The sequence below is a fragment of the Nycticebus coucang genome, chromosome 11 (genome assembly GCF_027406575.1).
Source record: "Nycticebus coucang isolate mNycCou1 chromosome 11, mNycCou1.pri, whole genome shotgun sequence".
NCBI lineage: Eukaryota > Metazoa > Chordata > Mammalia > Primates > Lorisidae > Nycticebus > Nycticebus coucang.
The window spans coordinates 100,443,760-100,469,111 of NC_069790.1; the positions used below are offsets into that span (position 1 = coordinate 100,443,760).

The window sequence follows — 25,352 nt, forward strand, 5'->3', positions numbered from 1 at the left end:
TATTAGACACTATGTTTCAATATATGAATTTGTGGGAGATACAAACATTCAGGCTGTACATACATTCCAGGTTCTTAATTTATATTTGCCAAATAAATGAGTTGAAATAGAGAAAATGAGCTGTCTGTGACTAAATTAGGGATATACTGTTCTGGAACAAGGTTCTAGAAGCCCTAGTGATAATATAGAGGACATTTTACTGAATTTGACTCTGTTTTAGTTGCTGGCTTATTTGTTGCACTTTTGAGCTTTTTTTATTTTCTCTGATCCTCAAGTTCTTCCTATTAGATTAAAATACTAATACCTCTCTGACAGGGTTATGGTAATCATTAAATGAGATTAAATATGGAAAGCATATAATACAGAACCTGTCACATAGTTGGTGCTTAAGTTACAGGCTGAAAATGGCCATCTTTATTTTTTGTAAAAGCTCTTATGTCTTATCTGAACTATTGCAGCTGATGCCTGATACACACACACACACACACACACATTTTTTAACTTTCCACACACAGCCAGGTGTAGTGGCTCATGTCTGTAATCTTAGCACTCTGGAAAGCTGAGGTGAGTGGACTGCTTGAGCTCAGGAGTTTGAGACCAGCCTGAGCAAGAGTGAGACCCCATCTCTACTAAAAATAGAAAAATTATGGGACCACAACTATGGTGCGTCTTATAAGGGTACATGTGAAACTTACTAAATCTAGAATATAAATGTCTTAACACAATAACTAAGAAAATGATGTGAAGTCTATGTTAACCAGTTTGTTGAAAATATTTCAAATTGTATATAAAACTAGCACATTGTACCCCATGACTGCTTTAATGTACACAGCTATGATTTAATAATAATAAAAAACTCGCCTGAGTGACAGTGAGACCCCGACTCATGAAAAAAGTAGAAAAACCCAGCCGGGCGCCGTAGAGAGCCCCTGTAATCCCAGCAGCTTCCGGAGGCTGAGGCAGCGGGGTGCCCGCACCCGAGTCTGAGGTTGCGGTGAACTACCACGCCCACTGCACTCTGCTCAGGGGCATAGGGTGGGACCCTGTCTCAACAACAAAAAAAAATTCTAAAAAGAAATAGAAATAGAGGCTGAGACAGGAAGATTTAAACAACACTGTGACCTGATTGAGGGTAAAAACTATATATTAGTGGGTGCCTGTAGTCCCAGCTACTTGGGAGGCTGGGGCAGGAAGATTGTTCAAGCCCAAGAGTTTGAGGTTGCTGTGAGCCATGACTCCACAGCACTCTACCGAGGGTGACAAAGTGGGACTCTGTCTCAAAAATAAAAAAAAAAAAGTTTCCACACACAGCATTAATTGATATTCTTGCTTCTGTCCCTCGAACCTTGAGTTTCTTCTCTACACTTATGTTGAGCAATTCTAAAATAATGGTCATTAACCTCTACTCATTGTTTACATGATTTAAGTTCCAGCTCTTTCAAGGCAGTTCAGGGTCTAGTACCTTAGTTTTTTGCTTATTCCCTCCTGTCACATCCTGCCATTTCTCCCTTGCCCTGCCTTTTATGCTTCAGTGACAACATGTCACTTCTTTCCTCAGCATCCCACACTATTCAACATTCTTTGCCTTGGCTCTGGAATTTTTCTTTGACCTGAATGTCCTCCTCCTCCTTCTGGGTCTGATGGATTCCTATTCATTCTTAAAGCTACCACCTTTCCTGGCCTTTGTATACTTTTCTAAGATTGCATTATTACACTGTATTGTAAATATACATTTACATGTCTTTTAAACAAGACTGTGACCTGATTGAGGGTAAAAACTATATATTCATCTTTATTTACTACACCTGCATCTACTGGGTGCTTAGTAAAAGTTTATTGAACTAAAGGGACTATGAAAAGTATACTGCCTATTTTGTGTTACCTAAAACAGTAATTCAAAGGAGAACATAGGCTTGAGGGAAGGTTTAAAAGGAAAAGTCCTAGGTAGGAGTCCGATAGAGGGGGAGGGAAGTGGTGAATTATGAAAATGAAGTCAGCAGTTTTAGCCAATGTCAGGCCAAAATATGAACAATATTCATTTATCTGGAAATTAGCATTAGGATACAATTCCACTCTTGTTTCAGAGGCCAAAGAGGAGATACAAGAGATCTGACAGGGAAAAAAATAAATGAAATCCCAGAGGGCAAGAGAGACTTGACAGTAATGGCAGATAACAAACTTGGTTTGGGCTTGAAATGTGATCTGGCAGTCAAAGGAAAGCCAGTGCTATTCTGGGCAGCTAACAAAGAAGAATTGTGCCACAGCACAGGGAGTTGGCAAGAGCCCACTGGGAGTATTACATTTAGCACAGTGTCAGCATGATAGAAACAGAAGGTGGTGAGCTCTGAGTGCAGCTGTAGTGCTGAGAGGGATAAATACATGAATTTATGAAGATCAGTTTAACAAATTTAAGCATGCAGGGTTGACTGAATTTTGGAAACCACAAGATCCAGGGAGACACTCCTGAATATTTGAAGGGTGTTAACATTAGAGAAAGAGAAGAATTATTTAGCCTGGACTATGGAACTTTGTAAGAAGGTGAAACTAAGAACAGGCAAATTGATACCTCTCTAATAGGAATGTCCTGATAAGAGTTTTTGGGTGATAATGTTGCCTTCATTCCTCAGGACTTTTTATAGTGTAAAGCTGTAAGGCTCCAAAATTTAAAGATGCTCCTTCCCTGGAGGAATGGTTGAAGAATATTTTGGTCTCAGGAATAAAGAGTTTTTGTCTTAAAAGGCAGGTTATGGGGGATTGACTCAGTATTTGTTAGGTATGCACAGTATATTAAGCACAGAGTATCACACAGTACAAAGCACATAGTTCTTGAGGTACTAAAAACCACTGGTTGTTATAGGCTTTATGCATTCTTAATATGTTATGATAGTTTAGAATCTGACAAATTTCATACAATTATCCCTTTTTTTATTATTGTTTTGGTTTTATTTTTTTGAAACAGAGTCTCACTCTGTCACCCTGGGTAGAATGCCTTGGTGTCATCATGCCTCACCACAACCTCAAACTCTTGCCTCAGCTTCCTGAGTAGCTGGGACTATAGGTGCCCGCCACCATGCTTGCCTAGTTTTTGTATTTTTAGTACAAAAATATTTACTCTTGCTCAGGCTGGTCTCAAACTCCTGAGCTCAGGCAATCCTCCTGCCTTGGCCTCTCGGAGTGCTAGGATTACTGGCGTGAGCCACTGTGCCCAACCTACAACTAGTCCTTTCAAATTGAATGATGGCAGAAATAGGCCAAATGTTGACTTTTTAAAAAAAATATAGATGAAATCCTATTTAAATGAATATTTCACAAGATAGCAAAACATGTAACCTTGAGTCAAGAGTTTCCTTGGTGATGCTGATGAAGCCTTGAGCTGATAACATATTTATTATTTAGGATGTTTTAAATGCCAGAGAGTGGTGCTATTGCCTGTATTGCTAACCAGATTTCTGAGTTATTCTCAGTTCAGGATAGGTCAAGCAAAAATACAGTGATTAATTTAGAGACAGCTCTGTTTCCTAAGGCAAATCTACTTGAATTCTTTCAGTGAAGTAGCAAAAGAGCCCACAGTATATTGGGATTTCTATAAAATCTTATCTCTTTTTCTGGGCTTGTCTACAGAATCCCTCCTGTAGCCTTAAAGATAATGTTGGGTATGAAGAATATGGAGACAAGTCCTATTTAAACTGTGAGTCTTTCCTCAATTAACTGAATTATCTTAAGCTCCGTATGTCAGTGAGGATCCTTAAAGAGGCAGATGTCAAGGCAGACTTAGAAGCACAAGATTTATTGGGTAGAGCACCTGTGAGTGATAAAGAGGAGGGAGCCAGGAGCAGGAAACAAGAGCTTTCAGAATGTGATTCAAGCCTAACACTTTTTTTTTTTTTTTGTCTGCAAAGTTTATTTCATATAGCATACATTTATAAGGAGGTGTAACAGTGTTGCAACATGTGGCATTTGTGCAGAAGAATATCAGAAATTCATTTGTTGGGTGATTGCCTCTGCCCTCTATATTAAAGAGCAAGTGTAGAAAAACAGTTTCTAAATCTAAGGCACCCTGCTCTAAGCTATAACAAACGTACAGAACTTACAGTAGAAAAAAACCAGGAAATCAGAAAAATTATTACCTCTTTTTACTAATCCAAGACTGGTGGCCAAAAGGAACACTGGCCTGGTTCTAACTATTTGTAATTCAACACTGAAACTCATTAGCATTAAGATAATTAACTGGGATTGAGTTTTATGGAACCCTATATCCTGTGTGTGTACATACGTGTGCGCGCATATCCACGTGTGAGGGAAAGATTGGATAGGAAATAAGGCAAACCATAGGACAGTTGAGAAAATCCCAGCCAGGCAGATTGGAGTGCCCAAGCAAAAGTTGCCTGTAATGGAATCCCATTTGAGTAGGAATGGGCAGGCACTACTACCCCCTCTGCTGCCAAGTTTAGTCACTGGCTGGAAGAAGCTTAGGCAAAGAGCACTCTCAGTGTTCATGGAGGTGGCAGCTAGAGGCTAAACTGTGTTCTATAAATAGGTTCTCTTAAAGGAGATCTGAGTGATACATCTTCATGCCTACTACCTAACAAGTTTATTTACTATTTTTGTAACAAGATTGACAAGGGTTGTTTTTTTGTTTGAGATAGAGTTCAAGCTATCACCCTCAGTAGAGTGCAATGGCATCACAGCTCACAGCAACCTCAAACTCTTTGGGCTTAAACAATTCTCTTGCCTCAGCATCCCAAGTAGCTGGGACTACAGGTGCCCACCACATGCACAGCTATTTTTTGGTTGTAGTTGTCATAGTTGTTTGGCAGGCCCGGGCTGGATTCGAACCTACCAGCTCTGGTGTATGTGGCTGGCGCCCTAGCCGCTTGAGCTACAGGTGCCGAGCCAAGATTGACAAAGTTTTCATGTGTCTTGCCATATAAACATTTGCAATAGAATAATAAATACTAGGGAATATATAAATAAAAGTAGAAACTCAAGTAACTTACTAGTTCCTTGGGATAAACAAAAATTTCTGGCCTTAAATATTAATATTTCTCAAAGAGAATACATATTAGAAATACTAAGTGATGATTTTCTTGTCCATAATATTCCTGCAGCAAATATATTTAGTTAGCTTTTTTTTTTTTTTTTTTAATAGATGAGTCTTGCTATGTTACCCAGGCTGGACTTGAACTGCTGGTGTAAGCAGTCCTCCTATCTGAGCCTCTTAAGTATCTGAGACTATAAGCACACACCACTGTGCGTGGCTAATCAAATAAGTTTTGATAAAAAATTAGAAACAGAAGACTCATTGAAATTATACTCCTTAAAAAGTCTAGAAACCAAAAAACAGGTAATATAAGTAAAGGCGGCATTTCAAATCAGTGGTGGTAGGGAGGATGGTTGTGAGAGAATGGATTATTTAATTAACAGTGTAGAAAAATTTGGGTAGCCATATGGAAAATAAAGTTGTGTCATACTTCACATTTTATAATAGGATAAATTCTAGATGGATCAGATATTTAAATGTTAAGAAATGGAACTATGATATTAATAAATGGAACTATAGTACTGATATGTTAAGGTACTAAAAGAAACCATAGGAGAATTCAAAAAAATGATTTTGTATAGTATAGTATGATAAAACATTCCAGAAGCCATAAAAGAATAAACTGTAAATTTGAATACTTAATTTTTAAAAAAAATTGTACCTAGGGGAGGGCAGCATTGCAAAAACTACTATAACCAAGTCAAAAGACAAGTGAGAAACTGGGGAATATATGCAACTCTTATCACAGAGGGCTGATTTCCCTAATATGTAAAGAGCTCTATAAATCAACAAGAAAAATGTTAGTACTCCAATAGAATAATGGGCAAAGAATATGAACAGATAGTTTAGAAGAAGTGAAATACAAATGTCACTTACACTTATGAAAATAAATTCAGTCTCACTCTTGATAAAGGGAATATAAATAAAAACTACTGTTTTTGACATTTCAGATTGGTAGGTACCCAGCAATTTGGTAATAAACTGTCTTAGAAAATATGGCTCGGCTCCCGTAGCACAGTGGTTACGGCACCAGCCACATATACTTAGGGTGGCAGGTTTGAACCCAGCCAAGGCCAGCTAAACAACTGCAACAAAAAAATAGCTGGGCATTGTGGTGGGCGCCTGTAGTCCCAGCTATTTGGGAGGCTGAGGCAAGAGAATCGCTTACACCCAAGAGTTTGAGGTTGCTGTGAGCTGTGACTCCATGGCACTGTACCAAGGGTGACATAGTGAGACTCTGTCTCAAAAAAAAAAAAAAGAAAAGAAAATATGTTGGGAGGCAGACACTAATTGTTAACCACTGATCTGCTTTCTATCAGCAGTTTTCTTTGCATTTTCTAGAATAGTAAATGGAATCATATAATATGTACTCTTTCCTTATCTGATTTCACTCAGCAAAATTATTTTGAGATTCGTGCATGTTATAGTATGAATCAATATTTCGTTTCTTTATAGCTGGGTACTATTCTGTTGTATGGATACACTGTAATTTATCAATTTTACTGTTGATGGACATTAGTAGTGTAAGACTTACAGTTCCTCCATATTTAAGTAATTCTAACTAGGTGTATAGTGGTTTTTCATTGTGTTTAATTTGCATTTCTATAATGTTTGATAATAATAAATCTATGTGCATTTTAAAAATGTTTATTTATCTTTGTAAAAGTGTCTGTTCAAGTCTTTTGCCTGATTTTAACTGGGCTGTTTGTCTTATTACTACATTGTAAGCATTATTATATGTCTATTAACATCTCAGATTGCCAGGTATGCAGCAGTTTGGTAATAAACTGTATTAGAGAATATGTGGGGAGGCAGACACTAATTATAAATACATTGTTATGTGTATGTTTTGTGAATATTTTCAGTCAGTCTGTATGGTACAGTGTCTTTTTGTCACTGGGTTTTTTTGTTTTACTTTTTAAAATTTCAACAGACTTAGGAAATACAAGAGGTTTTGTGTTACAAGGGGGAATCGTATGGTGATACAGTCCAGGCTTTTAGTGTTCTCTTCACCTGAACAATATACATTGTATCCAACAGGTAGTTTTGATCCCTTACCCCCATCAGCCTCCCCATCACTGTTTTTTTAAAAATTGAAATATAATTAATATACCATAAAATCTTTCTTTTTGATGTTTATAATTTAGTGGTTTGTAGTATTTTCACATGGTTGTATTCACATTAATTCCTAAACATTTTTATTCTAAAAAGAAATTCCCCTGTTGATTAGCAATCACTTCCTATTTTCTTCTTCCCAGCCCCTGGCAATCACCAATCTACTTTCTGTCTCTGAATTTGCTGATTCTGGACTTTCACATAAGTGTCATACAATACGTGGCCTTTTGTGTCTGACTTAACTTACAATAATGATTTCAAGGTTCATCCAAGCTTTAGCATGTATCAGTGCTTCATTCCGTTTCATTGCCAAGAAATATTACATTGTATGGATATACAACATTCTGTTTATTTTGTCATCAGTTGACTGAGATTTGTAAAATACAATACAATAGGGCGGCACCTGTGGCTCAGTTGGTAAGGTGCCGGCCCCATATACCGAGGGTGGCGGGTTCAAACCCGACCCCTGCTGAACTGCAACCAAAAAATATCCGGGCGTTGTGGCAGGCGCCTGTAGTCCCAGCTACTTGGGAGGCTGAGGCAAGAGAATCGCTTAAGCCCAGGAGTTGGAGGTTGCTGTGAGCTGTGTGATGCCATGGCACTCTACCAAGGGCGATAAGGTGAGACTCTGTCTCTACCAAAAAAAAAAAATAAAATACAATAAATTTCTTTGTACTAACCTTGAATTTTGTAATCATGCTAAAGTCATAGTTTTAGTAGGGCTTTTGTAAATTCCTCAGGATTTTCTACATAGATGATTATTTCATCTGCAATTGAAGATAATTTTACTTCTTCCTTTACATTATGGATCCCTTTGGTTTCTTTTTCTTTTTCTTGTTTTAAATTACACTGATTAGAACTTGCCACACAGTGGTAAATAGACCAGGCAGAAGATTCTTGTCTTGGTCGCAGAGTTAAGAAAGCATTCAGTCTTCCGAGTAGCTGGGACTACAGGCGCCCGCCACAACGCCCAGCTATTTTTTGGTTTGCAGTTCAGCCGGGGCCGGGTTTGAACCCACCACCCTCGGTATATGAGGCCGGCGCCCTACCGACTGAGCCACAGGCGCCGTAAGCCCAGGAGTTGGAGGTTGCTGTGAGCTGTGTGATGCCATGGCACTCTATCGAGGGTGATAAAGTGAGACTCTGTCTCTACAAAAAAAAAAAGAAAGCATTCAGTCTTTCATCTTTAAGTATGATGTTACCTTCAAGTTTTTATAGATGCCCTTGATCAAGTAAATAAATAAAGTTCTGCTCTATTCTTAGTAATTATTTTTTTTTCAATTCAAAAGCAGTCATTGTTTATTAAGTGACCAGGTTACAAAAATAATCAGGGCAGATACCTTAGTTCATTCTTCTAATAAGCCTATTGATTTGGTCTTCCCTGTTACCAGCACCTCCACCTTCCACAAAGTGATTGTCATTTTCTTCATTCCACCCAGTAGAGATAACTTGAAGGGCCACAAATGCTTCTTTGAAGCATTTTCCAACAGTATAGATCTCATGAATCAGATCCTCCATGCGGATGATGCCATATTTACCAAAAAAATATGGAACACTTCATGAATTTGCGTGTCATCCTTACGCAGGGGCCATGCTAATCTTTTCTGTATTGTTTCAGTTTTAGTATATGTGCTGCCAAAGTGAGCACAGTTTTCTAACAGTTTTTATCAGGAATGGATGATGGATTTTGTGTAATACTTTCTTTGCACCTGCTATTTCTGGTTATTGATATGGTAAATTATACTGATTTTCATATATCAAACCAATTTTGTATAATGAGATAACCCCCACTTGTTTGTTATACATTATTATTATTATTTTTTTTTTTTTTTTGAGACAGAGTCTTACTATGTTGCCCTTGGTAGAGTGCCGTGGCATCACAGCTTATAGTAACCTCAAAGGTTAAGTGATTCTCTTGCCTCCAGCCTCCCAAGTAGCTGGGACGACAGGTGCCCACCACAATACCTGGCTATTTTTTATTGCAGTTGTCATTGTTGTTTAGCTGGCCTGGGCTGGGTTCAAACCCGCCAGCCTTGGTGTATATGTGGCTAGCCCGGTAACCACTGTGCTATGGGTGCCAAGCCTATACATTATTTTTAAAACATGTTGTTGGAGTAGAGGTTCTAAATCTTTGTTAAGGATTTTCACATCTCTGTTAGTGAGAAACATCAGTCTGTGGTTTTCTTCTCTTACTGTGTCTTTGTATGGTTTTGATATCTAGGTAATGCAAGCCTCATAGGACAAGTTAAAAAGTATTTCTTCTTCAATTTTCTGCAAGAATTTATGTGGAATTTGTGTTGTTTCTTTTTTTTCTTTCTTTCTTTCTTTTTTTTTTTTTTTGAGACAGAATCTCACTATTTCACCCTCCGTAGAGTGCTGTAGTGTCACAGCTCACAGCAACCTCAAACTCTGGGGCTTAACCTATTCTCTTGCCTCAGCCTCCCAAGTAGCTGGGACTACAGGCATTGCCATAATGTCTAGCTATTTTTGTTGTTGTTGTTGCAGTTGTCATTGTTGTTTAGCAGGGCCTGGACAGGTTTGAACCCTCCAGCCCCGGTGTATGTGGCCGGTGCCCTAATACTGAGCTACAGGCACCAAGCCTGTGTTATTTCTTCATGAAATACTTAGAATTTACCAGCTAAGCTATCTGGGCCAGGATATTTTGTATGTGAGAAAAGGTTTTTAACCCATTTTTATTTAATTTCTTTAGTAAATATGGAGCTATTTAGATTTTTTTTTAGTGAGCTTGTGTCTTTCTAGGCATTTGTTGAATATATAGACAGCCCTTGGGTTAAGAAAAAGATACATTCTGTAGGTTTGTTCTTAAGTTGAATTTGTAGGGGATAGGTACATTTACCTATTACTTGTAATAGCCTCCATTTGTAAGTGCAAGTTGTATATAAATCAGATGTTTGTAACTTGGAGGGTGCCTGTATTGGCAAAATTTGTTCATTATATTTTCTTATTTTCCTTCTAATATGTATAGAATTGTAGTGAGGTGACCTCTCATTTCAGATATTGTTAATTTGGATCTTCTTTTTCTCCAGGTGAGTCTAACTAAAAATTTATCTGTTTCGTGGATCCCATCAAAGAACTAGCTTTTGATGGGGTGTAGTGGCTCATGCTTGTAATCCTAGCACTTTGGGAGACCAAGGGATGAGGACTGCTTGAGGCCAGGAATTTGAGACCAGCCTGGACAACATAGCAAGACCCCATCTCCCCCCCAAAAAAAGTGGAAAAAAAAAAAAGAACCAGCTTTTGTTTCAATTGATTTTCTCTGTTGCCTATTTTTAAAATTCTGCCCTGATTCTTATTATTCCTTTCTTCTGTTTACTTTTGGTTTTATTAGTTATTTTTCTGGTTCTTTAAGGTTTCTACTGTTTTTTTTAATCTGAGACTTCTTTTCTAATAGAGGTATTTTATGCTGTAAATTTCCCTCTAAGTGCTGCTTTAGCTGCATCCCACATATTTTGATTTGTTATGTTTTCAATGTGCTTAAAATATCTTAAATTTTTCTTTTACTTACGGTTAATTTAGAATTGTTATATTTAATTTACAAATATTCATAGGATTTGCTAGACAATTTCTGTTTTCTCATTAATTTCATTGTGTTTAGAGAATGCAATCAATGACTTGTATGACTTGGATTCTTTTCAAGTTGTTTAGACTTGTGTTATGGCTCAGAATATATTTATCTTATTCAATGTTCTGTGTGCCCTGGAAATGAATGCATTTTCTGCTGTTGTTGGGTTGAGTGTTCTATAATTGTCAATTAGGTCACATTGTCTTCCATATCCTTCCAGATTTTCTGTTCTATCAATAAGAAAAGGGTATTGAAATCTGTAGCTAGAATTGTGGATTTGTCTGTTTCTCTTCGCAGTACTATCAGTGTGTGGTTCATGTATTTTGAAGGTTAGTTATTAGATGTATAATTATCTAGGCTTATATCTTTTTTCTTTTTGAGACAGAGTCTCATTATGTCATCCTCGGTATAGTCCCATGGCATCACAGCTCACAGCAACCTCAAACTCTTGGGCTTAAGCAATTCTCTTGCCTTAGCCTACAAGTAGCTGGGATTACAGGCGCCCACCACAATGCCTGCCTGTTTCTTTTGTTGTTGCTGCAGTTGTCATTGTTGTTTTAGCTGGCCCAGGCTGGGTTCGAACCTGCCAGCCTCAGTGCATGTGACCGGCGCCCTACCCACTGAGCTGCGGGAACCGCCCAGATTATATCCTTAATGAACCAACCCCTTTATGATTATGAAATTACATCTTTTATTCCTGATAAAATTCTTTGTCCTGAAATACACTTTATTCAGTATTAATATAGCCATTTCTAACTTTAACTAGCATTAGCCTATCTTCTTTGCTTTTAGCATTTTTTTTTTTACATTTCAACTGCATATAAGTGGGTCTTGCTTTATCTAGGCTGACAGTCTCTTTTAATTGAGGTGTTTAGGCCATTTACATTTGTGATTATTCATATGGATGGATGGCTGTAAATCTGCCATCTGGCTGTTTATTTTCTATTTGTCCCACCTCTTTGTTCCTCTTTTCTTTTTTCTATTTCTTTTGGATTAATTAAGCATATTATAATCGTTCAGTTTTATCTCCCTATTGGCTTATTAGCTATAACTCTTTTTTTTTCTTTTGCCTGGTTGTTTTAGGGTTTATGCTATACATCTTTAACTTAACAGAAAATAAATTCATGTGGTATTATGGCACTTCACATACAGCGTGTTGGTCTGATAATAGTATACTTCCATTTCAGCCCCTCAGCCTTTACATTTTCATTGTCACATATTCTGCATGTATTATTATATAACTCCATAGTACCTTTTTATTTTTTTACTTTGTTTACTTAGCTGTAAACAGACCACAAACTTAAGGAGATCTAACTAATAATTAAGAAAAAATCTTGTGCTTACCATGTTTACCATTTTTTGGTGTTCTTCATTCTTTTTGTGTAGATCTGTCTTTCCATGTGGCATCATTTCTTTGTGCTTGAAGGACTTCCTTAACATTTTTTGTACTGCAAGCTTGCTAGTGATGCTTTCAACTATTGTTTCTGGAAAGATCTTTATTTTGCCTTTGTTTCTGAATGGTATTTTCACTGGGTACACAATACTAGGTTTACATTGTTTTGTTTTGACAAGTATGAATATTTCACTACTTTTTTTTTCACTTCTGTGATTTTTCCAAGAGAAGTCTATTGTCATCCATAGTTTTTTCATTTGTACATGATGTGTTTTTTCTCTCTCTAGCTGCTTTTAAGTTTTCTTTTTTATCACTGGTTTTGAGCAATTTGATCATGATGTTCCTAGTTTAATTTTATTTATATCTTTTGTGCTTGGGGTTGTTAGGCCTCTTGGATCTGTGGATTTATAGTTTTTGTCAACTTTAGAAAACTTTCAGCCATTATTTCTTTTATTTTTTCTGTACCCCATTTCTCATTTCTCCTTTGGGACTCCATTTATATGTACATTAGACCACTTAAAGTTGCCCTACAGCTCACTAATGTGCTGTACATTCTTCAAAGTGTTTTTTATCTCATTTATTTTGAATAATTCCTATTAATGTATCTTTAAATTCACTAAGCTTTTCTTCTATAGTGTTTAATTTGCCGTCAATTCTATCATTTGTATCTTCCCAAAAGGTTTTCTTCAATAATTTCTGGTACAGATTTGCTGGTGATGAATTCTTTTTATTTTTATTTTTTTGCCCTTTCCTTAATCTCCTTTATTTTTTATTTTATTTTATTTTATTTTTTATTAAATCATAGCTGTGTACATTAATGCAATCATGGGGTACAATGTGCTGGTTTTATATGCAAGTTGAAACATTTTCATCAAACTGGGTAACATAGCCTTCATGGCATTTTTTCAGTTATTGTGTTAAGACATTTATATTCTACATTTAGTAAATTTCACATTGTAAGATGCACTGTAGGTGTGGCCCCGATGAATTCTTTTTGAAGGAATTGGAGGGGGGCATAGCACTTTAGGTTGATGGTACTTTACTCTTTAAAGATGTTGCTCTATTCTCTTCTGGCCTTACTGGAAACAGTTTGACCCTTTTGAGACTTCTTTTTGAATTTGTTATGCCCAATCCAAGCTGCGCTAAAAACTCTACACAGTGCTCTGTGAATAGAGATTTTCCCAATCTGGCTATGGTAGCTGTAGTGAACTACTCTGGGCCTTATATGAGTTCTGTTGGTTCTACCCTGTAGTGACAACGCTGTCCTGATCAGTACTTACCCTGAAGTCTAGAGGTGATCTACAGATCTCTAGACCTCTCTTTGTGTGCAAGTGTCTCCTTTCCTGAGAACTTTAGCCTTCTTTGCCGCCCTGGACTTCCAACTCTTGTCTCCTTAACTCAGGGAGATTGCTGAGCTCCACCTGGGTTTTTCCTTTCTGTGCTGCAACCTGGGAACTGGGGTAATTTTAAGACTTACAACATTTTTGTCTTTTTCAGAGAACATTGTCCTGTATTTTTCTATCTAGTGTCTAAAAGCTATTATTCAATATATTTTAATTCTTCTTGGTTATTTTAGCCAAGAAGCTAATCAGTTTCCTTTTCCTTCATTTTGGCTAGAACCAGGAATGTCTTGGCTATTTTAAATATTTAAAGTAGACAGAAAAGTATAAGGAACCTTCATGTACTCATCTTCCGGCTTCAACAATTATTAACTCATAGCTAATCTTGCTTCATTTATGTTCCCACCCTCTTCCTTCTTTTTCTGTTAATTGGAATGAAGTTTTAATATTTCATTTGGTGATATTTAAATAAAAAATTGGGATTTTTTTTCTTAGAGTGGTAGCCTATACAGATAGCCTGTATTCCGGGGATAGGAAACCTGTGGCCTTAAGGCCACACGTATTTGAATAAAGGTAAGCATTGTGGGTTAGTTAAGTATTGGGTTCCGTTTTTATTATTGCTATCCGTATTATTATTATAGCTAATTTTTTTTTTCATTTCACAGTGCCTAACTATGATAGCACTACATTTGAATACATAAAAATTGCCCTCCAAGTAGAGGGAACGTTTCCAGCAATTCTGAAGTGATGAGTTTTTGTTAGATTCCTATATTTTAATCATTTTAAAACATAGATTATTAAAAGTTACAAATATTTTAAAAATGCATAAAACCCTATACGGTAGTGAAGGAGTAAGGAAAAGAACATTTTAATACATGCTGATGGGAATAGAAATTGGTACTTTTTTAGAGGGCACTATGGCAATAGGGAACATGTTATTTCTTTTGACTTAGAATTCCATTTTTAGAAATTTATTAAATTAAATTAATTATTTAATTATTTGGGTGGGGGCAGAGTCTTGTCACCTAGGCTGGAGTGCCATGGCGTGATTATACTCACTGCATCCTCCAGCTCTTGGGCTTAAGCAATTCTCCTGCTTCTGCCTCCGAAGTACCTGGAACTCAAGATGCATGCTACCGTGCCTGGCTAATTTAAAAAAATTTTTTTGTAGAGATGAGTTGTTGCCATGTTGTCCAGGTTGGTTTTGAACTCCTGACCTCAACTGATCCTCCTGCCATGGTCTTTCAAAGTGCCAGGATTACAGGCATGAGCCACCACACCCAGCTGGAATTTATTTTAAAGAAAAAGATCACAGACATAAAGATTTAGAGTTAGACTGGGCGCAGTGGCTTGCGCCTGTAATCCTAACACTCTGGGAGACTGAGGTTTGTGAATAGCTTGAGCTCACAAGTTTGAGACCAGCCTGAGCAAAAATAGTGAGACCCTATCTCCACTAATAATAGAAGAACTGAGGCAAGAGGATTGCTTGATCCCAAGAGTTGGAGGTTGCTGTGAGTTATGATGCCTCAGCATTCCACCCAGGGCAATAGCTTGAGAATCCATATCCAAAAAAAAAAAAAAAGAAAGAAGAAGAAAAAAAAAGATTTAGAGTTAGTGTTTATTGCATTGCTATTTATAATATTATAAAGTTAAAACCAACTTAATAACTGACAATAGAGGAGATATTAAGTGGAATGCTAGCCACTTAATAAAACTATGTTGATCCTTAGAATAAACCAGTGAGGGTAAGTACTTATTTACATTTTCCACACGAGGTGGTAACTCAGGCACCGAGAGAGATTAAATAACTTGTTTAAGGTCACGTAGTAAGTGGGAAAGCTGGGATTCAATTTAATCTGTCTGACTTCAAAATCCATTCTCTCAATTACTATAATGTTATAGATATGAAAATGTCATAATATTTACATGATAAAAGGTTATTAACATGATCTCAACTTTTGCATGTAAAATATTTCCACAAGGATTTGTTCTAAAATGCCAGAAATGGTAATAGTTGGGTGTTAGGATTATTATTCATGGTTGATTTTTGTCTCTTTTGTTATTTTCCACAGTGAACATGAACAACTTTTATATTAAAGTTTTCTATTTTTTTTTTTTTAATTTTTATTTTTTGTAAAGATAGGGTCTTGTCTTTTTGCCCAGGCTGATCTTGAACTTCTTGCCTTAGATATTCTTACACTTTTGGCCTCCCAAAGCGCTGGGATTATAGGTGTGAGCCACTGTACCCACCCATAATAAAGTTTTTAAGAGATATTCATTTCATAGAAGAGAGGTGGGGTGGGTTAAAAAAATAATTATACATTCTTCCCCTCTGTTTCTGGGTGTATTCTCAAGACATATTTTTGAATTTGGGTGTATTTACTCTTGATGTTGCCTGTAATTTCCTCTTGGCACTAGTTTATTAAAAGTAGAAGTTTGAAACAGCAGTGTTATTCTGAGATCTGAAGACAAGGACAGATGAAAGATGTTTAAAGAATAACATTGTAACCATTCTTTAGTTCCCTAGATCTGGGACCACGGCCACTAGTAACAAGATTTCAAAGCCAGAACCACAACACCACACAGGGAGCAAGTCCCCAGACTCTTATTTGTCTTTTACTTCTCCTTTCTCCTGATTCTTTTTTGTTAATTTTAAGGGTCTTTTTATCTGGATGAAAATACTTTGAACCAGTCATAGACAAATAGCTTTCTTTTGTGCCTGATTTTTGTGCATTTCTGTTGCCCGATAAATCAAATATAGCTACCTGTGAGAAAACCAGCTTTCGGCTGCAGCCTCCCACCCTAGAGTAAGGGAAGAGGTGGTAATAAAGAACACTAGAAGAATGGATAGAAATTGAGGGATGAGGGAAGAGAGCATTATACTTACATTTCTGGTTTTGATTCTCTTTTAACTACTTAGAATATGATGCCGATAGCTATTTGTGTAGATTCTTGGTCATCCTTCCCAGCAGCTGAGAGATATAGCTGACTAACTACCTTTTCTCTCTTTGCATGTTGGAAATGGTTGCTATTTGGGGGTGGACTTAATAGATTCTAAGATATCTTTTAGGACTGGAAAACCTAGGAAAATGAACAGTTGTAGGGAAAGGCATGGGGTTTATAATTTTTGGTTTCAAAGAGTTATACTTTGGATATTGGCATTATAAAGTAGTTCTAGGGTATATAAGTAAATGTGCACTGGGGTTGTGGGAAGTCAGTGATTCACAGTCATTTGAAATCACAACTGCAGGGACATGACAGCTAAAGCCTAAAGCACACAACACAGAGAGTAGGTAAGAAAACTGGAATTATTAATGAAAAGGTGGTAAGGTATTTATTTAAATAGTAAATATTGATTAGGGGTTAGTGGAGATAAAATGGTAATTATTGTGGGAAGAGAGTGAGTGAGTGTGGTTCTTATTATCTAGTTCACCTATGAGAAAAAAATCATCTTGAGCTGAAGAGACTTTGAAAATCAATCATCATCAGATATACCATCCTCAAACGCTATTGTGCCATTCAAGGCTAAATAAACATTTCATCCAGATAGTCCAATTCATCCTTAAGCTAGGAAAGAACAAAATTTAAATGAGAAGTGACATTATAATGCCTATGTCTCTCACCAGAAGTGACATTATAATGCCTATGCCTATAATGCCTAAGGTTGATAATGAATGTATGTTTATCCAAAAACATTTTTCCTGACTGATTCTTCATTTCTTAGTGTTTGCTTATATTTTTATAAGTAATATATTTATTTATTCTTATCTTCCTTTTTTTACACAAAAGGATAGCATAATATGAATCTTGCTTTCTTCCCATATGAATACAAAGAAAGCTTCCTCTTTCTTTTCATGGCTGTGTATAATAGTCCACTGTTGGATGTACCTTAGTTTATATTGTCAAAAACTTGTTCATGGACACTTGTTTTAAGTCATTTTAAGCTGGGATTTTGCTCTTTAAGTCCCTTTCGTTAGCCTTCTCACTTTGAAGACAGACTATAGAAGTTAGTATATAGAAAACAAATGAATATAAGTGAAAAACTACAAATCCAACTTTAATTTAATTTAGATTGTGGGAAGATGGCTGCATAACTCCAATTTTATGCTACCTCATAAAATCTTCTACTTTGTTTTCTCTGGTGATATTATTTATTTATTTATTTATTTATTGCCTTTTAATTTTTCTTTTCATAGTTCCTTCATAATATCCTAATACACCAGCCCCGCTAACTGCTAATTAGAGCTTTCTTAGAAAATTGTTAGACATGCAGATGGCCTTTGCATTTCACAGTTGACAAAAGATGACAGTTTACAGTCTAGGTGAGGATGGGATTTCTGCTACCTACTTTGTTGGAAGTTCTGTGAAGGTCTTAATACTCAGGTAATGTACTTCTACTGTCATTGCTGTCCTGTTACCAAGGTACCTCGGTAACAAATTTGCATTTTGTTGGTAATAGTCCAGACACACTGGCACCTTTTGTTGCTGGAGGGATGTCTGAGTACCTTCCTGCTCAGTAGGAGTAGAGATAAGCAGGATTGAGAAATGCTGTTTAAATTTGAATTATTATAAGTCTGGGTTCTTTGGAAGGAAGTATAAAAAGGTGATTGATTAATATTACTTTGGCTATCCTTCTGCCACAAGAAAAAGAGTGGAAAGGAAGGAAGAAGAAGGTACAAAGAAGCTCAGTTAGGGAAAAAACACTACATTAATAATTAAGAAGCATGAGTTTTGATCTATTATATCCTATTGTAATTTGGACTGTGATTTCACTTTTCTGTGCCTAAGTATCTGACTTGTGAAATGTGTGGTTTGTAAGGAAAAAAAAAAGAGTCTGAAATCCTAAGGCAGAAAAAAGAAAGTAGAGCTGTCTTCAAAATTCCATATTGTTATAATAATAATATAGTAATATATTATAATAATATAAAGGGGACAGCTTGTCTACTAATGTAAAAATACCTGGTTACAGTTAGTATTGTTGCATAGCAAATTACTCCCAGAATTTCCTTTTATATTGCTTATAATTTTGTGAGTCAGGATTATGGGAGTGACTCAGCTAGACACTTCTCATTTGGGGTTTCTCATATGGTTAATGTTAGATGGGGCTCCAGTCATCTGAAGGATCAGTTGGTCTAGACCTCTGAGGTCACTTACTCACATGGTTTATAGTTGATTATGGCTGTCAGTCCAAGTGTCTGCCAGTAGCCTCTCCAGCACAATGGTTTCAAGGTAAGTTTCTTTCTCTGTGGCTACTTTTTCCTAGAGTGAGTGTCCCCAAAAGGACCAGATGGAAACTGTGTGGCCTTTTCTGACTGCATCTTGAAAGTCACATAGCATCACTTCCTCTGTACTGTGTTGGTTGAGTCAACTACAACCATGCCCAGATTCAAGGGGACAAATCCTAGATCTTACCACCATAGGAGGATTGTCCAAGAATTTTGGGGGCCATTTGTTAAAACTGCCACACTGTCTTTTCATAGTCTGAGAGACTGGTCTTCTTCTATTGAGGTAAATACAAAGTATTGAGGTTTGTTCATTTATTTTGCTTGGTGAAGGCAGCTGGTCTCCGGCAGCCATCACAGGCTTAGGCTCTAAAACCATGTTACACTTGGCATAGTCCCAGTTACTTGAGAGACCAAGGCAGGAGGACTCAAAGCCAGCCTAGGCTACATAACAAGACCTATTCTCTAACAACAACATCAGCAACAACAGAGTGTTTAAAACAATGTTAGCAGAATTGATATTATAAATTTCTCAGTGGTAACTTAATCCAGGTTTTAATAACCTGAACATATGGAAGAGAAGAGTTTGGACATTATTCCATAGACAGTTAGGAATCACATAAAGCACAAAGTATGGAAGATAGATGAGAAAGAGGCAAGGCTGGAGACATGAAGAATGCTTTTGAGTGCCTTCTCTATAGACACTTTGCCTACTTTTCTATTGGATTGTTGGTCTTTTAAAAAATCAATTTGTTAGAGTTTTTGTATATTAAAAATAGGTTTATTGTAATATGAATTCTGAATATGTCCCCCAATTTGTCATCTGACTTTTGACTTTAATGTAGTTTAATGTAGCTTAATTTATTGATAGTGTCTTATGTAGGCCTTTTCGACTTCAAGATTATTTTAATTTCAAATCTTCTGGACATCCCTTGTGTTCAGCAGATCACCTTACTTTCTACATTAATGGAAAAATAGAAGTTATTAGGACTCTCAGCTTGTTCCTTTCCTTTTGTTTTATTTGGAAGAGGCATCCTGGTTCCTGTCCAAGTCTAGTATTGATTTGTTATCCAACCTAAGTGTCCTTACTATATTTCAGAGATGTTGCCACATTGGTTATTCTCTCTTGCACTTACATCTTTAACCTCTCCCTCTCTTCTGACTTCTTTACATTAGCCATTTGTACTCGTCTCTCTTATGTTTTGTTTATTTGATTGTTTTAAAGGACCCTTCCTAGGTATGGAGAAACAGACCCTTATACATTCATGGTGGAAGTACAGTCTTGGTATAGTCTATTTGAAGGATAGTTTGAAAGTTAATATTTCTCAAACCTAAAAATGTATGTAATCTTTGACCAAATGACTTCACTTTTACGAATTTCCCCATTAATGTACTAAACATATATGTGAAAATACATACATACTTGAATAAACTTATGTGCTCATGTGTTTTTACATTGCTATATTAGTTGGCTAATATTTTGTTCATGAGCTCATATTTTGTATGTATTTATGTTCAGGAGTGATTAGCATATACTTTTCTTTTTTGTACTATCCTTGTCTGGTTTAGAATTAAAGTTATACTGATTCTATGAAAGTTGGCTGGGGCTGCAAATTAGACTGACAAAAGACAAATTAACAAGAGAATAACAACAAAAGGTTATTTTTAAATTATTTATTTAGTTAGTTTTAAGACAGTTTCACTCCATCGTCCTGGATAGAGTGCTGTGGTGTCATAGCTCACAGCAACCTCAAACTCCTGGGCTCAAGCAATTCTTTTGCCTCAGTTTTTCTATTTTTAGTAGAGATAAGGTCTCACTTTTTTGCTCAGGCTGGTTTCGAACTTGTGAGCTCAAGCAATCCACCCTCCTTGGCTCACAGAGTGCAGGATTACAGGCATGAGTTACTGTGCCTGGCCTAGTTGTGAAAACTAAAAACAAAACAAAAAAAAATAGAACCTGGGCTTATATAGCATCTTAGCAAAGATAAATAATTTTTTAAAGACAAAGGAACAGGACTTTGAGCTTCTAGGGATGGCAATTGTGAAGTGTCTACAGCCATACCACTCTGGATGCACCCGATCTCATCTGATCTCAGAAGAATAAAGCGTAGCATATAATTCTTTGGTCACACTTGCTAAAGAGGGAATGTATAGGAATGAAGAAAGCTAGACACAGGGAAGCTGTAGTTGTGGGTAGGGAATGGAGGTAGGGGGTAGATGAGGGTGTAAATGGAGGACTTGAGTATGCGCAAATCATTGATAGCAGTGAAAGTGACTGTTGTCCCCAAAGCTCTGATACATTTGTGGTTATCATCAAACCTATTTGGGGTTAGATAGTGAAAGTAAAAAGGAATATAAAATCTGCTCATAATCTTAGGAATTTAACTAATACTTGGGAAGATTTAACAAGTACTTAAAGGGAAGAGTATCAGGCGGCACCTGTGGCTCAGTGAGTAGGGCACCGGCCCCATATACCAAGGGTGGCGGGTTAGAATGCAACCCTGGCCAAAAAATAGCCAGGTGTTGTGGTGGACACCTGTAGTCCCAGCTACTTCGGAGGCTGAGGCAAGAGAATTGCCTAAGCCCAAGAGCTGGAGGTTGCTGTGAGCTGTGATGCCACAGCACTCTACCCAGGGTGACAAAGTGGGCTTGAAGTGAGCTTTTTTTTTTTTTCTAAAAAAAAAAGGGAAGAGTATCAATGTAAAGGAGCATGGATTTCAAGCCCACTAAAGTGGTGTAGGAATTAATTACAAACATGAAACCATTCAGAAGAATGGTTCATCTCCAAGGATATAAAAGTAAAGCTTCGTGTAGGAAGCAGCATATACTTAAAAGAAGGGATAGAGAGGCCTGGTGCGGTGGCTCACACCTATAATCCCAGCACTTAGGGAGGCCGAGGCAGGTGGATTGCTTGAGCTCATGAATTTGAGATCCGCCCGAGCAAAAGTGAGACCCCTGTCTCTATTAAAAACAGAAAAACTGAGACAAGAGGATCACTTGATCCTGAGTTGGAGGTTGCTGTGAACTGACACCACAGCATTCTACCCAGAGCAACAGCTTGAGACTCTATCTCAGAAAGAGAAAAAAAGAAAGAAGGGATAGAGAATAGGAAGTAATTAAACTGGAGACAGAAAAGGCATTTTAGACTGAAGAAATTATATGCAGAAGTACATAGGGAGACTAGTAATAGGTGTTCTTGGTCCCTGTTAGTACTGTTATTCATCCTATCATCTGGTAGCAGAGTGCCAGAAAGCTCAGTCTTTTTAGACTCCCACACCCTATGGAGTTAACTCACAGTTAATGTAAAGAACAAACAAAAAACCAGTTTTAGAAGGAGAGTAAGAGTAACAATGACTCAAGTTTTTTATTTTTTATTTTTTGTTTTTGAGACAGAGTCTTATTATGTTGCCTTCGGTAGAGTGCTGCGGTGCCACAGCTCACAGCAACCTCGAACTCTTGGGCTTAAGTGATTCTCTTGCCTCAGCCTCCCAGTAGCTGGGACTATAGGCATCCACCACAACACCTGGCTATTTTGTTATTGTTGTTGTTGTAGTTGTGGTTTAGCAGGGCTGGGCCAGGTTTGAACCTGCCAGCCCCGGTGTTTGTGGCTGGTGCCCTAACCACTGAACTTTGGGCACTGAGCCATGACTCAAGTTTTGAACCTAAGTAACTCAAATAGTAGTGAGATTTTTTAAAGATACAGAAGAAAAGATAGGGAGATAGTTTGAAGGCACAAATATTGAGAAGATAGACCTCTTCCTTTAAAGTAGGAATCAAGAAGAAAAAGGTAGATGGATATACCAAAAACTTTTGGTTAAAGATGAAGAAAAGATGAAGTCTTCTAACACAGAAGGTAAACTCATTGTCTAAGTAAGGCTGAGAGTCAAGAGGTGAAGGTATATGTAAAATAAGCAAAAGACTTTGACACTCAGGAGGCAAGTCTTCAAGACCTGATAGAAATTTATGATATGCCAGCTGGAAAATTGATATTAGACCTAATAGCACAAGAGCCTACTCAAGAATGAGTATTCAGAAAACAGACATTTTGGATTTCTTCAGATGGAGGCTTTTTGAGTATATGGAAGTATTTAAAGGATTACAATATTGAGCAAAATTGATAATAAAAGTACTTTTAATTTTTTGTTTTCCCTCTGCTGTTTGAGAATGCTGCTGTGTAGCTATGCACTCTGAGAAACTTAACAAGGGTTAGTTAATTATAATCAACTGTTGGAACACACTGTTTTGAAAAAGTATTATTCACTTGCCACCTATTTTAGAGGTTCATGTGTTAAGCATATAAAATTACCATTTTTTCAAAACGATGGATCTACAATTTTAAATACAAGCATGTATTATATATATTTCAAATATGGAGATAGATAAATCCTCTCTGTTCTCTACACATAATTATGATTGTTGACAGCTTCTTATGTTCAATTACAAAAAAATTTAGCATCTATGTATGTAATATTACACATTATTATGTGTTTTATTATAAGATATTTTGACAATGTTTTGAAACCATTTTGCTTACATCTTTGCTTAATAAATTGTGTAAAATCCTTCCTTTTTTCCATTGACTTCTGGCCCCTTTTTCTTTGTGTAGAGAAATATATTATGGGAATACAAATTCTAAGCATGTTTTGTTTCTCTTTCTTTTTTAATTTTTATTTTCTTATTAAATCATAGTTGTGTACATTAATGCAATCATGGGGCACCATACACTGGTTTTATATACAATTTGATATATTTTCATCACACTGGTTAACATAGCCTTCCTGGCATTTTCTTAGTTATTGTGTTAAGATTTTTTTTTTTTTTTTTTTTTTTGAGACAGTCTCACTATGTTGCCCTGGGTAGAGTGCCATAGCATCACAGCTCACAGCAACCTCAAACTCTTGGACTTAAGCAATTCTCTTGCCTCAGCCTCCCAAGTAGCAGGGACTACAGGCACCTCCCACAAGGCCTGGCTATGTTTTGTTTGTAGATGTCATTATTGTTTGGCAGGTCTAGGCTGAGTTCGAACCCACCAGCTCTGGTATATGTGGCTGACACCCTAGCTGCTGAGCTACAGGCGCCGGGCCTGTTTTGTTTTTCTACTAGTTTTCTCTTTCATTGCATTCACATTGGATTAAAGTAGCTTATAATAGCAAAACATTTTCCTTTTATATTTAACTTGTTTGTCTTAAAAAGAGTGAGGAGTGGCTCGGCATCTGTGGCTCAAGCAGCTAAGGCGCCAGCCACATACACCTGAGCTGGCAGGTTTGAATCCAGGCCCAGCCCACCAAACAACAACGACAGCTGCAACCAAAAAATAGCCAAGCGTTGTGGCAGGCGCCTGTAGTCCCAGCTACTTGGGAGGCTGAGGCAGGAGAATCGCTTGAGCCCAGGAGTTGGAGGTTGCTGTAAGCTGTGATGCAACGGCACTCTACCCAGAGTGACAGCTTGAGTCTCTGTCTCAAAAAAAAAAAAAGAGCGAGGAGATTAAGTGGAGATATTAATCACATTTGTTGGCATTTGGTATTCCTGCGAATAGCATTTTTATTAGCTCATCTTTCTTACTTGGCATAGCTCTACAGTTTTCGCCCACTAGAGGGCACTAGATATTGTTTATTTTTAGTGGTCTGTTTATAGTGAATTTAGCATTAACTTTCATATGTTTTCTTATTTATCCTGCATTATAATATGAATAAAACTTTCATCCTGGCTCAGTGTTTGTAGCACAGCGGCTACAGCGCCAGCCACATATAGCAGAGCTCTCAGGTTCGAATCCAGCCCAGACCTGCCAAACTACTATGACAACTACAACCAAAAAGTAGCCAGGCGTTGTGGCGGGCTCCTGTAGTCCCAGCTACTTGGGAGGCTGAGACAAGAGAATTACTTAAACCCAAGAGTTGAAGGTTGTTGTGAGCTATGATGCCACGGTACTCTACCCAGGGCGACAGCTCAAGACTCTGTCTCAAAGAAAAAAAAAGAAAGAAAGAAGAAACAACTTTCATCCTGAGATCACTTTGTTTGGGGTATATGGACAATTTAGGTACCTTCCTTGCTAGCAATTGTGACTTTGAAGACTATTTTGTACTCATTGTTTAAGGGTACACGTGAAACTTACTAATTGTAGAATATAAATGTCTAACACAATAACTAAGAAAATGCCAGGAAGGCTATGTTAACCAGTGTGATGAAAATGTCAGATGGTATGTAAAACCAGTGCATGGTGTCCCATGATTGCATTAATGTACACAGCTGTGATTTAATAAAAAATAAAATAAAATATTTTTAAAAAAGGGTGGTGCCTGTGGCTCAAAGGGGTAGGGCACTGGCCCCATATGCCAGAGGTGGTGGATTTAAACCCAGCCCTGGCCAAAAACTGCAAAAAAAAAAAAAGGATGAGTAAAGAGAAGGCTTGGAACAATGGAAATACACAGAATCCAGAGATAGACCCCTATCTCTAATGAGTTTTGACAGAGAAGCCAAGATAATTCTGTGGAGTAAGGATTTTTTTTTTTTATTTTTTTGTATTAAATCATAGCTGTGTGGAGTAAGGATTTTCTTTTAACAAGTAGTGGTGGAGGCTCGGTATAGTGGGCCAGTGCCCCCTGAGCAACAGGCACCGCCCAGGGAGATAGTTGTGTAAGTGAGGGTTATCTGGTAGCTG

The 25,352-nt window shown here is 37.1% G+C and overlaps 1 protein-coding gene and 1 non-coding gene across 5 annotated transcripts in view; one reads left to right on the forward strand and one right to left on the reverse strand.

Moving 5' to 3' along the window:
* AHCYL2 (adenosylhomocysteinase like 2) overlaps positions 1–25,352 on the forward strand; it is a 199,240-nt gene that overhangs the window by 83,013 nt on the left and 90,875 nt on the right. The window lies entirely within an intron of this gene.
* On the reverse strand, positions 8,698–8,804 carry LOC128560484 (U6 spliceosomal RNA). Its single transcript, XR_008372982.1, has one exon. It is a non-coding gene; the product is annotated as a U6 spliceosomal RNA (small nuclear RNA).